A 7,956-nucleotide genomic window follows, 5' to 3' on the forward strand; every position below is an offset into this window, starting at 1 on the left:
TGGGGGTGTACTTTATTCATAGAGGGTGTCTAGTGAGAAAGTGAAGGCGGGGTCTGTGGTTCTGTGGAGGACAGCACTGATCAAATGCATTACTTCACATCACTGCTCATGAGCTGGAACTTTTGATGATATACTGGGTTGGATGTACTTAAATATCCATTTGATTTTTTTTCTATTTTTCTTTGGACATCTCAAAAATGTTTACCATTTTGTGTTGAATATATAATAATGAAATAAGATAAAAGCATGTGTTTTAATATAGAGTGCATATCTCTGGCATTATGGCAGATCAAATGTTGGTGTTCTTTCACCTGCAAGAGATGAGGAGAAATTCATTTGGATAGATATATTTCTATATTGCGAAGGACAGTGAGAGGCCATAAGAAACAACAAGCAAACATGGAAACGTTTACAATTCACGATATGCTCATCAATTCCACTGATATTTATAAAATATTATGTGGGCTGGGAATCGGGAATTTGTCGGAGTGCAAAAATGACAACAACGGCACGTCCGAGCCAAAAGGTAAAGAAATTCTTACATTTTTATTGCATATTACTTAATTTTATGCGCATATTCAGCACTGCAAAATTGTTAACATCTAAACTTAAAAAAAGTGATTTAATCAACGTTTACCAACACATGTTTTAATGAGCTATCTCAGTTTTTTTGTTTTTGTTATGTTCTTTAAGGAACCAGTTACAGGTTACCACAGTTTACAGTGAGGCTTTGTGCTGAAAAGTTGTGAACGAGTCTAGACAGGCTTTGTACAACTTTGCATATCTGAGTAAAAGCTCACTGTATAGTTTGCTTGTTCAATCTTGTCAAATAACTCATTTCTTTCTTACTTGTTCGACAGACATGAACCAGACGGTCCGGATCGTGCTGTATGTGCTGATCTTCCTCCTGAGCTTCATAGGAAACAGCCTCATCATCACGGTTCTGGTTCGGAACCGGCGCATGCGGACGGTCACGAACCTGTTCCTCTTGTCTCTGGCCGTCAGTGATCTGATGCTGTGTGTCTTCTGCATGCCCTTCACACTCATCCCAAACCTCATGAAGGACTTCATCTTCGGCACAGGCATGTGCAAAGTGGCCACGTACTTCATGGGTGAGTCAGTTTCATATTTGTAGTTCACACTTCATTTCTAGAATAGCCCTATATCTATATATATATACTTTGATACATTTTTCTGAGTTCACTGTAAGTATGCTGGAAAGTGTTACATCCCTCCCATATGGTAAGGCGTGATATTTATATTTTTAAAATATAGAAAAAAGGCTTGCATAATTGTTACATACACAATTAAACTACAGAATCTGTTGATTCAGATGACAGCAAATCATTTAAAATACATAAATCGAATACAACATGATTTTATTTTCTTACCTTAAAAATAATACATTTAGACAGAGACTTGCAACGTATATTTGTCAGAAAGGTTGTGGTAAAATACTGTAGTAAATTGTTCTTCAATTCATTATTAACTTTCACTTTTTTAAAACAATATTTTATTATATATAAATAAATAATAAATAATTATTATTATAAGAATTAGGCTATTACCGTTTTATGAAATATAAATTCATGATGTGAATGTGTGTGTGTGTGTGTGTGTGTGTGTGTGATAGTAAGATAAAATTATTAAATAATTTGTTAAATAAAATAGTTGAATGGTTTTTGCTACTGAGCAAATGCTAAAGAGAAACATGAAATTTTACTGGTATTGGGACTACTTTAATTATAATAACGATGTTATTTTACCAGAAAATATATCTGTATTTGATGCATCAGCATGTTTTATGTGTTTGTTCTGTTCTGTAATACTTGCTCATGATAAAACTGACTTAATTTACATACTCTGTTGTTATTGCCGTGTGGGTATCAACATTCATAAGCAATCAAGCGCTGTAGATTATTCAAAGGGAGCTGGAGCTGCGCTCTTACTTGGTGTAAAGTGTGCAGTGTTTCGCCGGTAAAGTGCCAGCAGCCATTAACTTTATTAACAGTTCATGCTTTTGTTATCAGGGCTTGGAGTTGGTTTGTTATGAAGTTTGCATGTCTGTTTCCATTTTTGCGTTTACTGTTGTTTATAGAAGCATATATATCAGACCTTCTTAGAATCACAATACTTTAACAAGGCCAGATTTATTTTTGTATGTGCAATTGTGTTCTGTGTGTCCAAACACACAGGTATTTCGGTGAGCGTATCCACATTCAACCTCGTGGCCATCTCTCTGGAGCGCTACAGTGCCATCTGCAACCCCCTTAAATCCCGCACATGGCAGACGAAGTCCCACGCTGCAAAAGTCATCACAGCCACTTGGGTCGTGTCTTTTCTGCTCATGCTGCCTTATCCGATAGGCAGCACCCTGGTGCCTTTCATGCGCAGTAACAACAGCACAGGCAACATGTGCCGCTTGGTTTGGCCCAATGATGTTATGCAGACCTGGTAAGATTTATTAGGACTGTGTTTTTTATTTTTATTTTTGAGGATAGGGTTTTTAACAGAATAAGGAGCAGAATATAAATTCTGTCATCATTTACCCTCATGTTACCTGTATACTGTTATGTTTCCAGCAGCAGTTATTTACACTAAGTGTAAAAAAAGCTCAATGTTATTTATACTGAGTGTAAATAGTGGTAGATATTGTTTGCAAGAAGTATAAGTGCAAATAGTGATAGATGCTATTCACACAAAGATGTGTAAATAGAAGTAATATACTGTTTGTACTAAAGGCAAAACATCTGAGCAGTGGTGGACGGAGTTAGTGAAAATTACCTTTGCTAACAGGATTATTTGCACTCCTCTTTTCTTTGGAACACAAAAGGAAAAATGTTGAAAAATCATCATACCGCTCTTTTTAATGCAGTAAGTGTTTACACTGACCATGTACGTTAATACTGAAATACACTATGCAACTTCTAAAAAAAACGAGGCATCATACATTTGCCGATTTTGTAAATCATTAAAACAGACCATAATAGGATCACACAGCAAAGTATCACACAGCAAAATTGTGCAGAAATATGTATGTTGTTGCTAGCATACATATAACGAATGGAAACAATCTGTTCTAAAATCAGTTCAAAGTATCAAACGTTCATAGTTTAAAGCTAAAAAACTAAATCTGTGCCCATCTATGCGATTTTTGATTAAATCTGTTTTGATGAAACTCTGACTGCCCAAAATTATAAGTGAAATAGTGTATGAATCAGAGCTGCAAGAATATAAAGTATATATATATATATATATATATATATACAGTGCTGCTTGAAAGTTTGTGAACTGTTTAGAAGTTTCTATATTTCTGCATAAATATGACCCAAAACATAATCAGATTTTGAAAGTAGACAAAGAGAACCCAATCAAACAAATGAGACAAAAATATTTTCTTTGTCATTTATTTATTCAGAAAAATTATCCAACATTGCATATCTGTGAGTGGCAAAAGTATGTAATCTCTTGGATTAGCAGTTAATTTAAAGGTGAAATTAGAGTCCATCTGTGCCAAGGTGTTTTCAGTCAGTGCAATGACTATCAAATGTCAGTATGTGACCTGATTTATTCAAAGAACAGGGATCTATCAAAGTCTGAACATATTTATGGAAGTGAATCATGTCACGAACAAACGAGATTACTGAGGACCTCAGAAAAAGTGTTGATGTTGCTCATCAGGCTAGAAAAGCTTACAAAACCATCTCTAAACAGTTTGGACCCCACAAATCCACAGTCAGACAGATTTTGTACAAATGGAGGAAATTCAAGACCACTGTTACATTCCCGAGAAGTGGTTGACCAACAAAAATCACTCCAAAGCAGAACGTGTAATAGTCTGTGAGGTTGCAGAAGTTCCCAGGGTAACTTCTAAGCAACTAAAGGCCTTTCTCACATTGGCTAATGTTAATGTTCATGAGCCCACCATCAGGAGAACACTGAGCAACAATGGTGTGCATGACAGAATTGCAAGAAGAAAGCCACTGTTCTCCAAAAAGAAAATTGCTTGCTAAAGATCATGTGGAAAAGCCAGAGGACAATTGGAGAAAGGTTTAATGGATGGATGAAACCAAAATAGTTCTTATTGGTTTAAATGAGAAGCTATTATGTTCGGAGAAAAGAATAAACTGCATTCCAGTTTAAAATTCTTATCCCATTTGTGAAACATGGTGGTGGTGGTAGTATCATGGCTTGGGCCTGTTTGCTGCATCTTGGCCAGGACAGCCTGCCATCACTGATGGAACAATGAATTCTGAATTATACCAGCAAATACTAAAGGAAAATGCCAGGACATCTGTTTAAGAACAGAGTCTCAAGAGAACGTGGGTCATGAAGCAAGACAACAATCCCAAGCACAAGTCATTCTACCAAAGAATGGTTAAAGAAGAACAAAGTTAATGTTTTGGAATGGCTGAGTCAAAGTCCAGACCTTAATTCAATTAAAATGTTGTGGAAGGACCTAAGCAAGCAGTTCATAGGAGGAAACCATCAACATCACAGAGTTGAAGTGGTTCTGCTGCACTAAGGAATGTGCTAAAACTCTTACATGTTATTGTGCAGGACTGATCATCATTAACAAGAACTTTACCTTCAGTTACTGCAGTCAAAGGGGGTCACACCAGATACTGAAAGCAAAGATTCACACACTTTTCCAACACACAGATATGTAACACTGGATAATTTTTCTCAATAAATAAATGACAGATAAAATATATTTCTCTCACTTGTTTGATTTGGTTCTCTTTGTCTACTTTCAGGACGTTTTGGGTAATATTTATGCAGAAATATTTACATTTACATTTAGTCATTTAGCAGACTCTTTTATCCAAAGCGACTTGAGGACAATAGAGGCAATCAAAACCAACAAAAAAGCAACAACATGCAAGTGCTATGACAAGCCTCGGTTAGCCTAACGCAGTACACGTAGCAAGGTGTTTTTTTTGTTTTGTGTTTTTAAATGAGTAGATAGAATATATATAACTTTTTTTAAAGAAACCAGTAGATAGAATAGAAAAAAGAAAGCTAGTGTTAGTTTTTCAAGAAAAGCTAGCAGTTAGAGAATAAATATGCAAATGATAGAGGGTCAAGTGTGTGTGTTTTTTAAAATAAAAAGAAGACAGATAGATAGATAAAATAGAATTAGAACTGAGAGTGTTAGAGTTAGAGGGTCAAATAAAGATAAAATATAGAAAACTCTAAAGGGTTCACAAATTTTCAAGCAGCACTGTATGTATATGTATATATATTTACAACTTCTGGAGACAGGTTTGGAACAGCATGAGAAAGAGTAATTTTAGTCAACTACAAAGCTACCCAGCATTTACATTTTTTTTTGTTAAAAATACTGTGAAAACAGACACAAATATGATGATGATATTCTGCAGTTGCCAGCTACATAAACTAAGCCTCTATGTAACTGACTTTATAAAGTTATGACCACTCGTAAAGAAAAGAATGAGACGACAAACTTGTAAGACTGGGCATTATATGCAACCGGCCAGCTCTTACTTTCAAACCAGGTCTGACATTGCAACTGACCTCTCTGTTTGTTTTTTTCTAGGTATGTTTTCCTGTTGCTGATACTCTTTCTCGTGCCTGGGATCATAATGATGACGGCTTATGGCCTCACCTCACTCGAACTCTTCAGGGGTATCAAATTTGAAATGGCTAACAGGAAGTCAAACAGAGGTATGGGAAAATATGATTTAATACTTGACCATAATACTTCAGATGTGGACTCATTTTATAAAAGCCTTTTAAATAAAACTGTTTAGTCATGATGACAATTTGTAGGACAAGCCAGAAGGCTATGTGCCCTTCAGGTGGAGTTGGAAATATCATAATTATGAGTTCCATGCACATAAATGAACAAAAACAAGCTGCCAAGCTGTGACATTGAAATGGGCATGTCGATGTGACCATTGTGGAAACACTTATCTATAATATCATATAATGTCTATAGAGAGATCAATGAGCAGAATGCAATTCTGTAGTGAATGGTGTTAAGTGAATCACTAAATATTCATGTTTTTTAAGTGTTTTACCATGTACAAATAAATATAAAAATCAATTTGAATTCAGATTCAGTAGTTTGGGTTTACTGATTACTGTATAATTCTATTGTTTTGTATGCGAATATCCGAGATAATGCAAAAGTTTCTGTAGTATTACACATAATTACATTTTCATCCTCACTTTGTTCACTAGAGAAAGAAAATGGCACATCCAATCTGAAAAATGGTGACAGCAATGGCTGCTACCTCCAACCCTCCAAGAGAAAGCGTCCCGAACCCATGACGCCCGGCTTCAGCAACCCAAAATCCAAACTGAGAAGGGTTTGCAGCAACAGCCCTACAGCAAACCTCATGGCCAAGAAACGAGTCATTCGCATGCTGCTGGTGATCGTGGGGCTGTTCTTCCTCTGCTGGACGCCGATCTTCGTCGTTAACGCCTGGCGAGCCTTTGACAGACGTTCAGCCGATCGTCTCCTCTCAGGAGCGCCGATATCCTTCATCCACTTGCTGTCATACACCTCGGCCTGCGTCAACCCCATAGTCTACTGTTTTATGAACAAACGCTTCAGACAGGGCGTGCTGGCGACGTTCAGCTGCTGTAGGGATGATTTGGATGAATTGAGCAGGAGCAGCACCCGGCGTAGTGCCAGAGGAGCTTGAGGGCTGGGAACGCTGTTTGGAGGAAGCAGTGGGACCGGACAGGCTGACGGTAACACACAAAGCTCAGGAACACTTACGAGGCTAACTGACACCAGTATCCGTGGCTCAGCACAAGCATAACTGATACTCATTTAACCCTGAAATTTTCAGTATAAGAAACCCAGCACCAAGTAAAGTGTATAGAACAGTGTCAAAATCCTTCAAAGCTTTGCAATGTTTAGTAAAATGGCTGCTAACGGAAGAGAGAGACTCGTACTGGTGATAAATGAGAGCACAGGCATGCAGACAATGACTGCTAATAGCACTGAAATGCTGATAGAATCCAGTGCTTAATTTTAGTACGTCACTATTAAATAAACAGCAGCACCAAATGGAGCAAGACTGTGGCTTCCAGTCCTCATTAGAGCTATGACTTACAAACTTACAGAGACTTTATAAGCCATAAGTTTTTTTGTCCTTTTGGCTCTTTAATTTAATAATAAAGAGAGAGAGAGGAGAGGAATTAATTAGCTTTTCTTGGTGTTTGATTTTTGTGTGTGTTACTGTCAAAGCAATCATCTAGATGTTTTTGAGGACATTCTAATATTGCTTTGAACTACACTACCATTCAAAAGACTGGTTGAGATTGAGATGTTTTAATGTTTTAGAAAGAAGCCTCTTATGCTCACCAAGGCTGCATTCATTTAATTAAAAAATACAGCAAAACAGGAACATCGTGGACAAATTAACAACATTTAAAATAACAGTTTTCTGTTTGAATGTATTTTAAAATTTATTCCTGTGACATCAAAGCTGCATTACTCCTGTCTTCAGTGCTAAATATTTAATGCTAAATATTTATAAAAGTTGAAAACAGTTCCACTGCTTAATTATTCTGAAACCCATGATATATATTTCATAGTGTAAATGTCACTTTTTATCAATTTAATGCATCCATGCTTAATAAAATATATTAATTACGGACCCCAAATGTTTAAACGGTAGTGTAAATATCTGACATCAGTTCTGAGTGTACGCTGACCTATATTTCATATTTTGTTCGTCACATCTGCTTTAGTAATGACTGCACAGATAATTCTGTTTGATAAATATATGACACGCATCCTTAAAACCACTTTGTATTCTTTGCCAATACCACATAAACATGCAAATATGTGTAAACTGTGTACAAAATGTAGCAACTGGTAATTGTGTAATGTCCATATGTTGATGTGTAGCATTAACCACTTTCTTCTAGGAAAGTAAACAGTGATGTCTTTATCTTGTGTATCTCACTGTTTGT

General features: G+C 36.4%; 1 pseudogene across 1 annotated transcript; it reads left to right on the forward strand.

Annotated features, from left to right (window-relative positions):
* The first annotated feature begins 399 nt into the window (after positions 1–399).
* Positions 400–6,794, forward strand: LOC306883053 (cholecystokinin receptor type A-like; annotated as a pseudogene). The gene is made up of 5 exons: positions 400–526; positions 861–1,112; positions 2,196–2,454; positions 5,561–5,688; positions 6,208–6,794. The product of its transcript is annotated as a cholecystokinin receptor type A-like (transcript).
* The last annotated feature ends 1,162 nt before the right edge of the window (positions 6,795–7,956 follow it).

Source organism: Barbus barbus, assembly GCF_936440315.1.
Source record: "Barbus barbus genome assembly, chromosome: 1".
Lineage (NCBI taxonomy): Eukaryota > Metazoa > Chordata > Actinopteri > Cypriniformes > Cyprinidae > Barbus > Barbus barbus.